The 16,549-nt window shown below is 36.8% G+C and overlaps 1 protein-coding gene and 1 non-coding gene across 2 annotated transcripts in view; one reads left to right on the forward strand and one right to left on the reverse strand.

The window, feature by feature from the left end:
* LOC140509799 (cytosolic carboxypeptidase 4-like) overlaps positions 1 to 16,549 on the forward strand; it is a 270,487-nt gene that overhangs the window by 154,233 nt on the left and 99,705 nt on the right. The window lies entirely within an intron of this gene.
* Positions 10,762 to 10,868, reverse strand: LOC140521933 (U6 spliceosomal RNA). The gene has a single exon (XR_011973193.1). It is a non-coding gene; the product is annotated as a U6 spliceosomal RNA (small nuclear RNA).

Consider the following 16,549-nt stretch of genomic DNA (forward strand, 5'->3'; position numbering starts at 1 on the left):
GAGGGCAAATTCATTATTTCCTGAGGAAGCCCCTTCTAACTTTTGGTAATTCTAAGAAGCTAAAGAATGTGTTAGAATACTTCCCCCTACATCAGGCTTAAACTGTATTTTTTTTTTTTGTAATAGGCAATTATTCTTTCTTGTTGTGCCAAATAGCCTAATCTCTTTTTTTTGTGAAAGTCTGCTAGACAGTCACTAAAGCCTAAACCCTAAATGCCTTGCCCCTCCCTATTCTCTTCTCCATACTAAAAGTTACTGATAAGCATTGATTAAACACTGTGTGCCTAGCACTGTGCTAAATACTGATGAACCATCCTTGTGCTCAAAGATTTTATAATGGGGGGAGGCAACATCTATTTATCTATATACATATACATACATATATAACATACATACATATATGTACATTATACACACATATATGTGTACACACCACACACACACATATACACATATATATACTAAAATGTATGCATGGGGAGGATGTGGAGAGAGGATACCCATATGGTGGTATGGTGGTTAAGTCTGGAAAGTCGGAAGCAGAGTTGAGAAAGTAATGAAAAATGCCTGGGCTAAGAAGGTCCTTTCTCAAAATTTATGATCCAGAAAGAATTGAGTAGTGGGAGTAGGGGGCTTTAGGGGTGAAGAGAACTTCCTGGGTGAGTTTAGATGAGTCAAGGGTATACAGAGAGTCAGGGGCAGATTTAGGAGATGAATGAAGGATAGTTGACCTCAAAATGGAAGTTCCAAGAGGAACTAACCAATGGGAAATGAAGGGGAAGACAGAGGGTACTTCCCCTGGGGCAAGCAGCTAAAGCATGATGGCAAAGTCTAGAAAATCTCAATCACAGCCTGGAAAAGAATGAACAAATATCTCGTAATGAATCTCACATACCTTTATTTGGGGTCTATTTATCATCTTGGCAACCTTTGGGTACTCTCCAGTTTATCAGTGACATTCCTAAGGTGTGTTGCCTAGAAATGGATATAGTATTTAAAATTTGACCTTACCAGGACATTTTCTAAGTATATGTACGTGCATATATGAAATATATGTATAGATATAAATATATAGATATATATCAAAAGGTGATCTTCTGTAGTGCAAAATGGAGGAGGGAAAGAGATACTTGAGAATTTAAAATGTAGCAAAAAATAAATAAAATTAAATGGACATTTAAATGAGTGTCCATCTGTGAACCTCATGATAAAATAAATTTTCAATAACCTCTTGTTGAACTTCAACGTTTTCTTTCATTATGCATGTAAGTAATAAGAATCATTTTTGACAGGGGATCCATAGGCTCCATCAGACTTTCAAAGGTGTCCATGCCACAAAAGAGATTTAAAAACACCCTAACTGCTCTCCTTACGTCTAGTCATTTCCCACTCCAAGCCATCCCCTACCATTGTTAGAGCAGTATAAAACATCACTTTGTCTTTGTGACTACCTACTCAAAAATTTTTTGTAGCTCTCTGTTGCTTAGTGGATATAAAATTCTGGATTCTAACCCTATCTTTCAAGGCCCTTGTAATGTTTCCTTCCAGTTTCTTTCTTCAACCCCAAATGTTTACTCTTCCTGTATTTTAAATCAGGGAATCAGCCAATGTGTCCTATGCATTGTTCTTTGAAAAGGCCCTGCATTCATGATATTTCTTGTATCTGTAGGTCCTCCTCCCTAAACAGCACTTAACTAAATCCTTTAAGGTCCAGTCCATGTAATACCATTCCATGAATGCTTTCCAGGCTTGTCCAGCCTTGGATGATTATTCTTTCTTCAGAAAACCTTCAACATTTATAGCACGCCCCACTCATTCTGTATTTAGTGCATGCTCATTTGTTTTGTTTATTTGTAAAGCATTATTCTTTATGTAGAGGTGAACTGGAGCCACCTCATTCTGACTAGTGAGAACAAATTTTTAAATTTTCCATTTGACCATTAATTTCTGGGAGGTTGGCAAACTCTACATATCAGGAATTGAGCTACTTGTTTTTATTATCTAAATTTAATCAAATAAGGAGGAAAATATTAATACTGCAGATTAAACTTAATAATATATGTTGTGTACATTCTCTCCCCCTCCCCCCATCCCCGATCCTGTTTTCAAGCATTAAACAGTATAACCTTGCCTTTCGGTGTATCTATGATCTCCCCAGCTAGACAATAATACCCTTGAGTCCAGAGGTCAAATCTCAGAAACCTTTAATCCTAATAACTTGGACCAGTGCTCTATAACTACTATTGCTTATTGATTTTTTTTGATGACGATGATAATGATGATGGTGAATTGCTATGTTTACAGAGCAGCCTGCGATAAGAGTATTCTTCCGGTTGTCAGAGAAATCTAGATTTCTACTAGCTATGATCATAGCTGGAGAACGTCTTTTTTTCCCTCCTCAGGTTTCATGAGGGTACTTAAGCAGTAGCCTGTTCTGGACATGAGTGCATGCACATGGAGGCTGATATCATATGTGTTCTACAGGAATAAATAATATAGATGGTTGTTCACATAAGCAAACTCATCTCTTTCTCCACATGTATACTTGTACATCTAAATATTAGATATGTGCACATGTATATGTGTCTATACACATATGCCTGAAGGTTTTGTGTTACTCTATAAAACTAGAAGGGGCAAGGAGGACAAAGAAACAGAAAGCATCTTTGTATGGTAATTGCATGCTCTGGTTTAAAATATTTTGGGCTGGTTGATAGAGGCATTTTATTCCAGAAGCCAGCCTGACATTTAACCAGTATTGCCTGGATTTACTGCGGCAGTTTCCAGCAGCAGCCGTCATGTTTTAGAGTTTTCTCATCTGTAGGAAGCCGGTCAATTTATTTTATTAGCATCTTTTCCAGTGTCTGACCCTAAAATAACTGATTTCTCTGTTTACTCTTTTGGGGGAGGGGGAAGCTAATGAAGAGGCCTTCAAAGCAATTGCAAATCCCTGAATATCTGAGCTAAACCATGCAGCAGAAATGAAAACAGAGACCTGCCTAACTGTCTCGGATCAGATTTGCTTTCTGCTCTTTTTATACTTTATCAGTTATGTGAAGAGCAAATTAAAATCATGCACCCATTTGTATGAAGGGTTATTCCCCTCCTCTTTTGCTCATACTTTTTTTTTTTTTCCAGCTTGTCTGCTGATTTGGACGATAGCTCTTTCCTCCTCAGTCTTACTTCCTCCTTTCTGTGTGTCTCTTTCTTGCTTTCTGTTTTCAGGACTGAAGGCTTTTTGTGATGTCCGTGACTCTGTGTGGAAAACTTTAGAAAATTCCCTCACAGTACAGCATAGATCAAGAATTGTAGAGGCTTCAAAGAACCCTCTGTCTGAATGAGTGGCCATCACTAGCAGCCTTTCCACTAATGATTCTTCCCATTAAAATTGAACGAATGTAAAGAGATTTTTCCCACCTCCTGAAAAATCTCCCTTCATTCCTTTGAAAGAACTCTTGCCTACCCAATCTTCTGTTGACCAATTGCCCTTTTCCCTTTGGCATGTTACTATGAAACTCACCAACAGGATTAGCTATTTTAAGAGCTAAAATGAACCATAAAAAGTCATCAGTATATGTTTTCCTTTAGAGATATGCTTGTTTATCTATCCTTTTCTCTGTGTCTGTAGAGAAGATATAGCAGAGTCCAAACTCTGCCATCACTGTCTAGTGTTCTTATAAATTTGACTCAGTTCCTTATATATTTGATAAAGCAGTCTTTGTCAAAGAAACACTGTTAGTTTTTTCCCAGTTTTATTCTTTCTTTCCAATCTTGATTGAATTGGTTTTGTTTGTGCAAAGCCTTCTTAATTTGATGTAATCAAAAATTATCCAATTCGCATCCTATAATGTTTAGTATCTCTTGTTGGTCATAAATTCTTCCCTTATCCATAAACTTGCCAGGTAAAAATATTCCATCCTCCCTCAATGTACTTACAATATTACCATTTACGACTATATCATGTACCAGCTTTGATTTTATCTCAGTGTATGATATGTGATGTTGGACCATAGCTAATTTCTGCCAAACTGCTTTAGAGGTTTTCCAACAATTTTGTGACAGTGATTTCTTATCCACAAATCCTTGATGTTAGGTTTTGTCAAACACTAGATTACTACGGTCATTTACCTAACTTTTGTACCTAACATGTCCCGGTGATCTACAGTTCTGTTTCTTAGCTATTACCAGATTATTTTGATGATTAGCACTTTGTAGTGTGGTTTGAGATCTAGTACTGTGAATTCACCTTCGTTCACATTTTTTTTTTCATTGTGTCATTTGATATACTTGACCATGTTTTTTCTCCCAGATAAATTTTGTTATTATTTATTCTAGCTCTGCAAGCTTATTATTATTTTTTTTTTGGTTATTTTGATTGGTATCGTACTGGATAAGTAAATTAATTTAGGTAGAATTGTCATCTTTATTATATTGGTTCAACTTACCTGTGAGTAACTAATAGTTTTCTAATTGTTTAGATCTGATTTTACTTGTGTGAAAATGTTTGTAATCGTGTTCACATAATACTTTGTCTTGGCAGGTAGACTCCCAAGTATTTTACATAGTCTACATTTTTTTTAAATAGAATTTCTTTTGTATGCCTTTAAAGTCCTAAATCACTAAAATATAGAAATAGCTAATTAACAAACTGAAGGTGTAAAAAAGAACACAGAAAAAAAGAACAAATTTTAATTTCCCAAGTTAGAAATCCTGAAAATCAAAGGAGAGATGAACAAAACTGAAGGTAAGAAAAACATTGACCTAATGTAATGTAGTAAGTGGTTTTATGATAAAAGCAATAAAATAGATCAACCATTGGTTAATTTGATCTTAAAAACAAGAGAAAATCAAATTACCAATCTCAAAACATAAAACAGTATATTCACCACGGATAAAGGTGAAATTAAGGTAATTTTAAGAGCTATTTCCCCAGTAATATTTCAAAAAAAAATTATCCCATTCATGTACACAGTTATGATAATTAATTTATATTTCCTTCTATTGTTTTTTTCTATTTGTACTTTTTTTTTTTTTTTTTTGCTCCTGACCACCACCACCTCCCTCAATCTGCCATTCCTGAATTGATGGGCATTCCCTTGATTTCCAGTTTTTGGCCACCACAAACAGCTATAAATATTTTTGTGCACATGGTACCCTTTCCCATTTTTATGATCTCTTGGGGATACAGTCCTAGAAGTGATATTGCTGGGTGAAAGGGTATGCACATTTTTGTAGCACTTTGGGCAGTTCCAAATTACTCTGCAGAATGGTTGTAACAGCTTGTAAGCTGTTCTACCAACAATGAATAAGTGTTCCAACTCTCCCACATCTTCTCCAACATTTATCATCTTCCTGTTTTGTCATGTTAGCCAGTCTGATAGGTGTGATGTGGTATCTCAGAGTTGTTTTGATTTGCATCTCTGTAATTAATAGTGATTTAGAGCATTTTTTCATGTGATGATAGATAGATTTTAATTTCTTCTTCTGAAAATTGCCTGTTCATATCCTTGACCATTTATCAATTGGGCAATGACTTGCATTCTTGTACATTTCACTCATTTCTCTATATATTTTAAACATGAGGTCTTTATCACCATCACTAGTTGGAAAACTCCTTTCCTAGTTTTCTGCTTTCTTCCTGACCTTGGTTGCATTGGGTATGTTTGTACAAAACTTTTCAATTTAGTGTAAACCAAATTATCGATTTTGCACTTTATAATGTTCTCTATCTCTTCTTTGGTTAAAGATTTCTCCATTCTCCATAAATCTGACAAATACACTATTCCTTGCTCCCCTAATTTGTTTATAGTATCAGTCTTTATACCTTGATCATGTATCCACTTGGACTTTATTCTTGTGTATGGTGTCAGGCATTGGTCTATGTCCAGTTTCCACCACACTGTTATCCACTTTTCCCAGCAATTTTTGTCAAACAGTGAGTTGTTATCCCAGAAACTGGAGTCTTTGGGTTTATCAAACAGTAGGTTGCTATATTCATTGATTACTGTGCCTTAAGTACCTAACCTGTTCCACTAGTCTACTCCTCTAGTTTTTCTCTTTTATTTAAAAATTTTTTTTGAAATTAATTTATTTAACTTTTAACATTCATTTTCACAAAATTTTGGGTTCCAAATTTTGTCCCCATTTGTCCCCTCACCCCACCCCAAAACACCAAGCATTCTAATTGCCCCTATCACCAATCTGCCCTCTCTTCTGTCATCCCTCCCTTCCCTTGTCCCCATCTTCTCTTTTGTCCTGTAAGGCCAGGTCACTTTCTATACCCCATTGCCTGTATTTCTTATTTCCCAGTTGTATGCAAGAACAATGCTCAACAGTTGTTTCTAAAACTTTGAGTTCCAACTTCTCTTCATCCCTCCCTCCCCACCCATTCCCTTTGGAAGGCAAGCAATTCAATATAGGCCATATCTGTGTAGTTTTGCAAATGACTTCCATGATAGTCGTGTTGTATAAGACTAACTATATTTCCCTCCATCCTATCCTGCCCCCCATTGCTTCTATTCTCTCTTTTGATCCTGTCCCTCCCCAAGAGTGTTAACTTCAAATTGCTCCCTATTCCCATTGCCCTCCCTTCCATCATTCCCCCCACCCTGCTTATCCCCTTCTCCCCCACTTTCCTGTATTGTAAGATAGGTTTTCATACCAAAATGAGTGTGCATTTTATTCCTTCCTTTAGTGGAATGTGATGAGAGTAAACTTCATGTTTTTCCCTCACCTCCCCTCTTTTTCCCTCCACTAAAAAGTCTTTTGCTTGCCTCTTTTATGAGAGATAATTTGCCCCATTCCATTTCTCCCTTTCTCCTCCCAATATATTTCTCTCTCACCCCATAATTTCATTTTTTTTAAAGATATGATCCCATCCTATTCAAATCACTCTGTGCTCTCTGTCTGTGCGTGCATGTGTGTGTGTGTGTGTGTGTGTGTGCATGTGTGTGTGTGTGTGTAATCCCACCCAGTACCCAGATACTGGAAAGTTTCAAGAGTTACAAATATTTTCTTTCCATGTAGGAATGTAAACAGTTCAACTTTAATAAGTCCCTTATGACTTCTCTTTACTGTTTACCTTTTCATGCTTCTCTTCATTCTTGTGTTTGAAAGTCAAATTTTCTTTTCAGCTCTGGTCTTTTCATCAAGAATGCTTGAAAGTCCTCTATTTCATTGAAAGACCATTTTCCCCCCTGAAGTATTATACTCAGTTTTGCTGGGTAGGTGATTCTTGGTTTTAGTCCTAGTTCCTTTGACTTCTGGAATATCCTATTCCACGCCCTACGATCCCTTAATGTAGAAGCTGCTAGATCTTGTGTTATCCTGATTGTATTTCCACAATACTTGAATTGTTTCTTTCTAGCTGCTTACAATATTTTCTCCTTGACCAGGGAACTCTGGAATTTGGCCACAATGTTCCTAGGAGTTTCTCTTTTTGGATCTCTTTCAGGCGGTGATTGGTGGATTCCTGGAATACTTATTTTGCCCTCTGGTTCTAGAATCTCAGGGCAGTTTTCCTTGATAATTTCATGAAAGATGATGTCTAGGCTCTTTTTTTGATCATGGCTTTCAGGTAGTCCCATAATTTTTAAATTGTCTCTCCTGGATCTATTTTCCAGGTCAGTTGTTTTTCCAATGAGATATTTCACATTCTCTTCCATTTTTTCATTCTTTTGGTTTTGTTTTGTGATTTCTTAGTTTCTCATAAAGTCATTAGCCTCCATCTGTTCCATTCTAATTTTGAAAGAACTATTTTCTTCAGTAAGCTTTTGAACCTCCTTTTCCATTTGGTTAATTCTGCTTTTGAAAGCATTCTTCTCCTCATTGGCTTTTTGAACCTCTTTTTCCAATTGAGTTAGCCTATTTTTCAAGGTGTTATTTTCTTCAGCATTTTTTTGGGTCCCCTTTAGCAAGGTGTTGACCTGCTTTTCATGCTTTTCTTGCATCTCTCTCATTTGTCTTCCCAGTTTTTCCTCCACCTCTCTAACTTGATTTTCAAAATCCTTTTTGAGCTCTTCCATGGCCTGAGCCCATTGAGCCTTGACTTCTGTGTCTTTGCCTGATGGTAAGCATTGTTCTTCCTCATCTGAAAGGAAGGGAGGAATTATCTGTTCACCAAGAAAGTAACCTTCTATGGTCTTATATTTTTTCCCTTTTCTGGGCATTTTCCCAGCCAGTGACTTGACTTCTGAATATTCTCTTCACACCCACCTGGCCTCCAGATCTGCCCAAGCAGTGCTTGGGGTCTGAGATTCAAATGCTGCTTCCCAGACTCAGGGCTTTGGGTGGGGGCAGGGCTGCTATTCAGTGTGAGATTAAGGTCAGGAACTCAGGTGGGGGCAGGGCCTCCACATGGGGCTCAATTCCCTCAGGGTGTTTATGTGCAGACCTTCAACAATGAATCCAGGCTCCTGCCTGCTTGGGGAGCCCCTGTCCGCTGCTGCCCCCACTGCTGCCTCCCGAGGGGGCCTGAGTTAGGGGGACACCCCACTCCCCCTCTCAGCCCCCCAAAAAGACTCACCCACTGACCCTTGTCACCTGTGGTTGGAGGGACCTGCACGGCTGCTGGAGATTCTGTCCCTGAAGCCTGCTTGGATCTGCTCCTCTCCACCAAGGCAGGGCTGGGCTCTGCTCCAGGTCTGGTGCACAGAGGACCTTTCATGTCAGGTTTTCAGTTCTCTCTGGAACAGAAATCTCCTCCACTCCATTGTTCTGTGGCTTCTGCTGCTCCAGAATTTGTTGGAAGTTCTTTACAGATGTTTTATGGGCTGTGGGTTCAGAGCTAGCATATGTGTATCTTTCTACTCTGCCATCTTGGCTCTTCCCCCCTACTCCTTTATTTCTTAGCCAGTATCAAGTAGTTTTGATGATTGCTGTTTTATAATACAGTTTGAGATCTGGTAGGGCTAGGCCACCTTCCCTAGCATTTCTTTTAATTAGTTTCCTTGATATTCTGTACCTTTTGTTTTTCTAGATCAATTCTGATATTATTTTTTCTAGCTCTAGAAAGTAATTATCAGATAGTTTGATTTGTATGTCACTGATTAAATGAATTCATTTATGTTGAATTGTTATTTTTATTATATTAGCTAGGCTAACCCACAAGTAACTGATATTTTCCCACTTAGATCTGACTTTATTTGTGTGAAAAGTCTTTTGTAATTGTGTTCGTATAGTCCTTGGGTTTGTTTTGATAGGTAGACTCCCAGATATTTTATAGTGTCTGTTGTAGCTTTAAATGGGATTTCACTTTCTATCTCTTGCTGTTGGGCTTTGCTAGTAATATACAAATGGAAATGATTTATCTGGGTTTATTTTGTAACCTGCAACTTTGCCAAAGTAGTTTATTTTTGCAGGTAGTTTTTTACTTGCTTCTCTAAGATTCTCTAAGTATGTCATCATATCATCTGCAAAGAGTGATTACTTAGTTTCTTCTTTGCCTATTCTTATTTCTTCAATTCCCTTTCTATCAGCCCCACTCCTTTTCTGTGATACCCTTCCTCTATTTCTTTACATCTCTCTCTCTCTCTCTCTTTCTCTCTCTCTCTCTCTACTTATCTATTTAAATCATCCCCTCATATTCGTCACACCAATACCCTCTATCTATACATGCTACTAACTGCCCTATTAATGATAAAGTTCTACAGAGTAACAGTTATCTTATTTCCATAAAGGAATATAAATAGTTTAGCCTTTTTGATTCCTTTATGATTTCTCTTTCATGTTTTCCTTTGTATGCTTCTTCTGAGTCTTGTATTTGGAAATCAAATTTTCTTTTCAGAGCCAATTTTATTAGGAATACTTCAGTCTGCTATTTCATTAAATATCCGTTTTTCCTCTGAAGGATTAAATTTAGTTTTGCTGGATAGGGTATTCTTGATTGTAATTCTAGCTCCTTCGCTTTCTGAAATATATTCACAGCCCTCTGATCCTTTAATGTGGAAGCTGCTAGATCTTTAATGTTCCTGACTATAGCTCCATGTTTGTTTCTTTTCTTTTTAGATGGTTGCAATATTTTCTCCTTGACCCAAGAGCTATGGAATTTAGCTATAACATTTCTGGAATTTTTTATTTTTTTAATTTATTTTTATTTTTATTTTTTATTTTTAATGTTTAACAATCACTGCCATACAATTGAGATTTTATCCCCCCCACACCTACCCCCCACTACCCCCCTACCTCCCCACGACTGCATACAATTCTGTATAGGTTCTACATATACTTTCCTATTGAGTGTATTTTCACTACAGTCATGCTATGTAGTCAGACTAAAATAAATGAAAGAAATCATATAACAAATCAAAACATGATACACAAGAACTTTCACATACACAAACATGATCTGCTACATTTTGCGAAAGACTTCCATATTTCTTTCTCTGAGTGTGGAAGGCATTTTGCCTTGAGAACCACCATTGGGATTTTTTTTTTTTAAGAAGTTCTTGCATTATTACAAAATTCCAAGTCTACCAGAAAAAACTCTCGCACACTGTGGTCGTTGCTGTGCACAAAGTTCTCCTGGTTCTGCTCCTTTCACTCAGCATCAGGTCATATAAGTCCTTCCAGGCCTCTCTGAAGTCTTCTTGTTCATCATTTCTTATGGCACAATAGTACTCCATTACATTCATATACCATAATTTATTCAGCCATTCCCCAATTGATGGACATCCCCTTGACTTCCAGTTTTTGGCAACTACATAGAGTGCTGCTATAAATATTTTTGTACATGTGGGACCCTTTCCCATTTTTATGATCTCTAAAAATATGGAATGCTTCATGAATTTGCGTGTCATCCTTGCGCAGGGGCCATGCTAATCTTCTCTGTATCGTTCCAATTTTAGTATATGTGCTGCCGAAGCGAGCACGGAAGTTTTGATTTTTGCATCTCTTTCAGGAGGTGGTTGATAAATTCTTTCAATTTCTATTTTATCTTCTGGCTGTAGGATATCAGGGCAAATTTTCTTGATAATTTCTTGCGATATTATTTCTATACTCTTTTTTAAAAATCTTGGCTTCAAGGTAGTCAAATAATTCTTAAATTATCTCTCCTCAATTTATTTTAAAGTTTTCAGATAATATAATAATTCTCAAATCAATTCTTTTCAATCTATTTTCCAAGTCAACTCTTTTTCCAATGTGATATTTCACATTTTCTCCTATTTTTTTCATTCTCTTTATTTTGTTCTAATGTATCTTTGTGTCTCATGGAGTCAAAAGCTTTACTTGCTCAATTCTAATTGTTGATGAATTATTCCTTTTTAGTGAATTCTTTGTTCATTTGTATGATTCTACTTCTTAAGGAGTTCCATTCTTCTGTGAATTTTTTGTATCTCTTTTTTCCATTTGAGTAATTCTGCTTTTAAAGGCATTCTTCTCCTCCATTTTTTGTTCCTATTTTACCATTAGGGCAATTCTCTTTTTTTAATATGTTATTTTCTGTAGTATTTTTATGCCTAATTTTCAAAGGTGTTGACTCTTTTTTCATAATTTTCTTGCATTCCCCTCATTTCCTTTTTCTAAATTTTTGTCTTCTTTTTTGATTTTTGAAATCCTTTTTGAGGTTTTTCCAGTAATTCTTTTTGGTTGTATGAACAAACCACATTTTTCTTTGAACCTTTGCCTGTAGTTGTTTTGACTTTGTTTTCTTTTGATTTTGTGTCTTAATTTTCCCTTTCTTCACAGTAACTTTCTTTGGTCAGGATCTTTTATTGGTTGTTTGCTCATTTTTTCCAGCTTATTTCTTGACCTTTAATGTTATGTTCAATTTGGGCTCTGTTCCTGTGATCAAGGAAACACTGTCATAAGCTTCAGTCCTGTTTTCAGAGCTAGCTCTATGGATTTATAGGTTTTCACTATTTCAATGGAGGTATGATTTGAGGAAAGATTTAGTCAGTACTCTCCTGGCCTATGTGCTAATCTTTACCTAGGAAGAAATTTTATTCCTCAGTAGCCACCAGTGTCATCACTCTTCCTGACCCTGGGATTATGATCAGGTGTACCGTTCTTTTGCAGCCATAATTTCTATTGCTCTGCTATATCTTGATATTGAAACCAGGGTGCCTATTCTCTTTAAATAGCCACAGACACTCTTCTCTGTGCTGGAACTACTTCCAGGGTCCCTACTTTCCTACAGCTACTAGTGTTATTGCTCCTTTTGGCCCTGGGACTGAGACACAGAACTGGTTATGGGCAATGCAACAGGATCCTGAACCCAGTGCTAACAAAGGGTCTCCCTCTGTCCAATTATATCCACCTCTCCCTTCCCCCTCTCCCCCCCGCCCCACGCCTCTGTTGGCCAAGAGCTCCAAAATTGCTGCTGCTACCAGTCCTGCTACCTTCAAGGCCTACTGCTGGACTGGTAATGTGGACCTTTCCTGCTGACCTCTTACATTGTCCTGAAAATTGTTTCACATGACCTTTTATTGGTTCTGCTACTCTGGAATTGTTTTGAGGCATCATTTTAGAATTGTTTATAGAGGAATTTAGGAAAGCTTAACTGAGTGCTTTGCTACTCCACCATCTTGACTCCCTACAATTTTTATATTTTCTCCTCCATTTTGACTGACACAGTATTGGGCAGAGTAAGTAAGAATAAAAATTATTGAGGCTCAGTTAGGAAGCAGGACGCCTACTTGAGAAAAATTAAAGAAAAATGAGATTAAGACTTGGAATTATTGTGTTATCTCACAGGCAAGACTATTGTTTAGTTAGCCTCCAGAAAAGGATTCAGATGCTCACCTGGGTCTGAATTCTGAAGAAATTTTTGTAGACCCATATTAAATGACACTTTTCAATAATGTGAATATATTATTAAGCAAGGGTTCTCTTGAGGAGGAGCAGCGATGCAACCTTGTAGTTTGTCACTTAAAATTTTTCACATATATTGGGTTTTTCTAAAATTACTTCCCCCTTATTTCTAGAAAGATAGACAAAGGGATTATGCAGACAAACCTCAGTTGATTGCAAATAAACAAGAAACTTATCCACAAGGAGGTGAAATACTGCAAGATCATTTAGTTTTTTTTCTTTTTTAAATATCTGTTGCAAACTACCTACCCTGAAGATTTATTGGAAGTGCTTTGGGAACCAAAAGTACTATATTATTACTATTATCAATAATAATAATGATAATTATACTAATTTTCCTAACAATATATTCAGGACAGAAATTTCTACTTCTCAGTTCAATGGCTGTATTACTTTTTCTTTCTCAGGGTGCAATGCAATATTCACAGTGCCTACAGAAGCCATGAATAGCCCAGAGCAATTCTGAATCATGGAAGACAGAATCAAAGCATTTATTCAGACACCAGAAAGGCAGATCCATCACAGTAACAAAAATCTATATACATAACAATGCCGAGAATAGCACCATCCCCAAGCCTTCCCCCTGCTAGACTTCTCACAAACCAGCTCCATTAAACAAATCACAAGCAGGCTTTCTTAAACTAAATCACAATCTCTTTCTCTCATGCTAGCCAGCAGCTTGCTTGCCTGAATCCTTCCTAGCTCTGACTAGACTAGTGACCAAATTTTCCTCTCAGCTCTTTTCTAAACTCTGTCTTTTCCTGTTCCACCTGTTCAACAAGCTCCTCCCACCTCAGGTCCCCATGTCTCTCAGATTTCCATGTGACCCAGGCAGGTCATATGAGCCTATTAATGAATGGGAATGATCTCCCCTTTTAAATTACCATTACACAGGATTAAAAATTTACTGTGTCAAACTAGACCCATGGTTAAACATCATCACCCCAAACTTCTACTTCTAGTACTCCCTTTGTACTGTTGCTTTCTGTTCCCCACTAAAAATAGCTTTCTAATTTTTTTTAAACAGTGCCTACTAAGGACCAAAGAGCAAAAATATGAGATTAAAAGCATCGAAGATTCTAGAGGCTATTATGACTATCTAATAACAAGCTTCAGGTTGTGGAGTTCATAGTGTTTCTTTTGAACATCTCTCTTCCCTCAAAAAAATAATTCTCTATGGAATATATCTTTATAAGGGCTTGAAGATAGATTGCTTTTCTTATCCCAGGCAACAGCCATGGGCCGAATTCCTTTGATGTGTCACGTTCCTGGGGAGAATGGGGAAATTCCAGCTTTGAGTATATAAGCAGCTTTGACAAATTTTCTCTAATTCCCAACTCTGGAACTATTAGGTGCCAAATAAATAGTTGTTCTTTTGTTTTGCTTGTTAATTGGGCTCACCTACAACTTTGAAAGAAGATATATTTAAAGATACTTGTATGCTGATAATTCATTATAAATTTTAATTTATCCTTAAAGATTTATTATTATTTCAAGATCTGTCTAGATAATGTTGATATATATTGGTTACTGTTAACATCAGCAAGAGTGTGGATTTAAGCTTAACACACACAGACATATATTTGAGAACATTAGTTTTGTGGAATGGTTTTTATTTTTTGTTATAAGAGGTTGTTCTCTGGGAGGGTAAAGAAGGGAGAATATATTGGGAAATGTAGGTGTTGTATAAGCAAAAGATTTCAAATACATTTATTTTTAAAATCAGCATGTACTGTATGAGTTTTATGCATAGTAGGGTACCTTGGAACATATAATCCTAGAAGGCAAGTACCAGACTGTGTATACATTCTTTATAACACCTAGCACATATTGAGTAAAATAGACCTGGTTTAGAGAGCTTGGCTCTCGTATCATAATTCTTCCTGCAAACTGCTCTGCATCACAGATCAATATTATTCCTGGTAAAATACCCCATGCCATCGGTAGGCTTCTTCTCTGAGATGTTGGGCACTTTTGTTTTTCATTTAATAAGAAATGTCTCATGGTAGTGCCTTGAGCTAGCTGTGCTAAAATTCTATTTCCCTCTGGGCTACCAAAACAAGTGAGGCCTAACCTTTGCTACCCACTTCTGTTTGCCATTTGGTGATAGCAGCTACAAACCTCTCCTCATTTGAGGAATGACTCATTTTCTAATTCTACTCAAAACTTGTATTTCATTTGTTCATTTTCTTCCTATTATACAATCTATTTACAACATTTTGGATCCTTAGCATTGCCGTGTCTGTTGACAATAGCTTCCCAAACTTAAAATGTGCCTAAGGTCTTTATAATTGCAAGTAGCAAAAATCTAATTGTTATAGTTACTAAAAGCACAACTTCATTGGGTCATTTGGGAATGGATATTGGAGTACAGTGATATTCCATTTGCTGATATCATCTGGACATTTCTCCTCATGCTTCCAACTTCTGTATTCCATCCTTCCAGTTCTGTCACCACAGACTGGAGAGGAGGAAAAGGGAGGGGGCACAGAGAGAAAAGAATTAGATTTAAAATCCACCAAAATTTTACCAGTTTTAGCTTTGCTTCAAATCTACGCTTCCATTTATTTTTTAGTTCTAGAATGAATTCCTTATGTCAGAACAAAGCTGTAGTACAAAACCTGTGGACTTATCTAGAATATGAGAAGGGTAGGATCATTGGGCTCCCAGAGGACTTTTGTTACTAAGGGACTCAGGATCAAGCAGAGTTTCTTTCTTCCTTTCCCTCACCTGAAATGCCAAGAGAAGAAAAACAGTAGGGAAGACTTTCTTTTGACCACTCAAAGGTGTCAGATCTTGCCAGATAGCTTAACCTTTTCTCAACAACTTGTAGACATGGTATAGTAGGGAAATTAACATTTTAATGCTAAAGTAAACCACATAGAACCTCTGAGTCTGATAAGACTTTTAAGGTAAGAAGATATATCTTTAGTCTGTCACTTTCTTATCTCATGAACTCAAGTGGTTATTAGCTCTGGGATCATAGACAAATTCATTTATCATGTAAAGCCCTTCACAATCTGTTTCTAACAAACCTCTCTAGCCTTATGATATATTACATCCCTTTTATCTACACTTTAATCCGTTCAATTACCTTTCTTCTCTTCCTCACTTGATTCTCTCTCTCCTCTCTCCGTGCCATTGCATATTCCGTTGCCTATGCCTGGAATACACTCCTCATTCATCTCTGCCTCTTAGACTTGCTAGTTTCTTTCAAAGCTCATCTTCAATGTCATGAGCTTTTTCCAGCTTCCCCTAGTTGTCACTGCTTCTCCCTCAGAGTTATCTCATATTTGTTTTCTGGTTAAATGTAATCTTCTTGAGGACAGGGAGTATTTTGTGTCTGTTTTTAAATCCCAAACCTCACACAGTGTCTGACGTGGTAGGTAACTAATTGTTAATAGATATATTGTATCATAATGAAATGAGATTGGGGAGGTGAGCACTGGGTTATTTAATTCTCAGAATACAGCCTCTTCAAATAAAGAAAGCTAACATCCTATTGGGGAATCTAATGGCTCTAAAGTAAATTTTCATTGGAACTCTACTTTCTGAGTTATAAGAATTTGTGGAAAAAAAAAACCCCAACTCTTTTCATGCTTAGCCTTCTCTGTCTTACTACTCAATCTAACAACAAAAAAAATCATGTTATGCTATCTTGTATTTGTAAAGCACTTGTCTCCAGGGAGCTCAGCATGCCATATAGATGTGCTTTAAGTTATTATTAATGCTCAATTTT

Source organism: Notamacropus eugenii, chromosome 1 (genome assembly GCF_028372415.1).
Source record: "Notamacropus eugenii isolate mMacEug1 chromosome 1, mMacEug1.pri_v2, whole genome shotgun sequence".
In the NCBI taxonomy this organism is placed as follows: Eukaryota; Metazoa; Chordata; class Mammalia; order Diprotodontia; family Macropodidae; genus Notamacropus; species Notamacropus eugenii.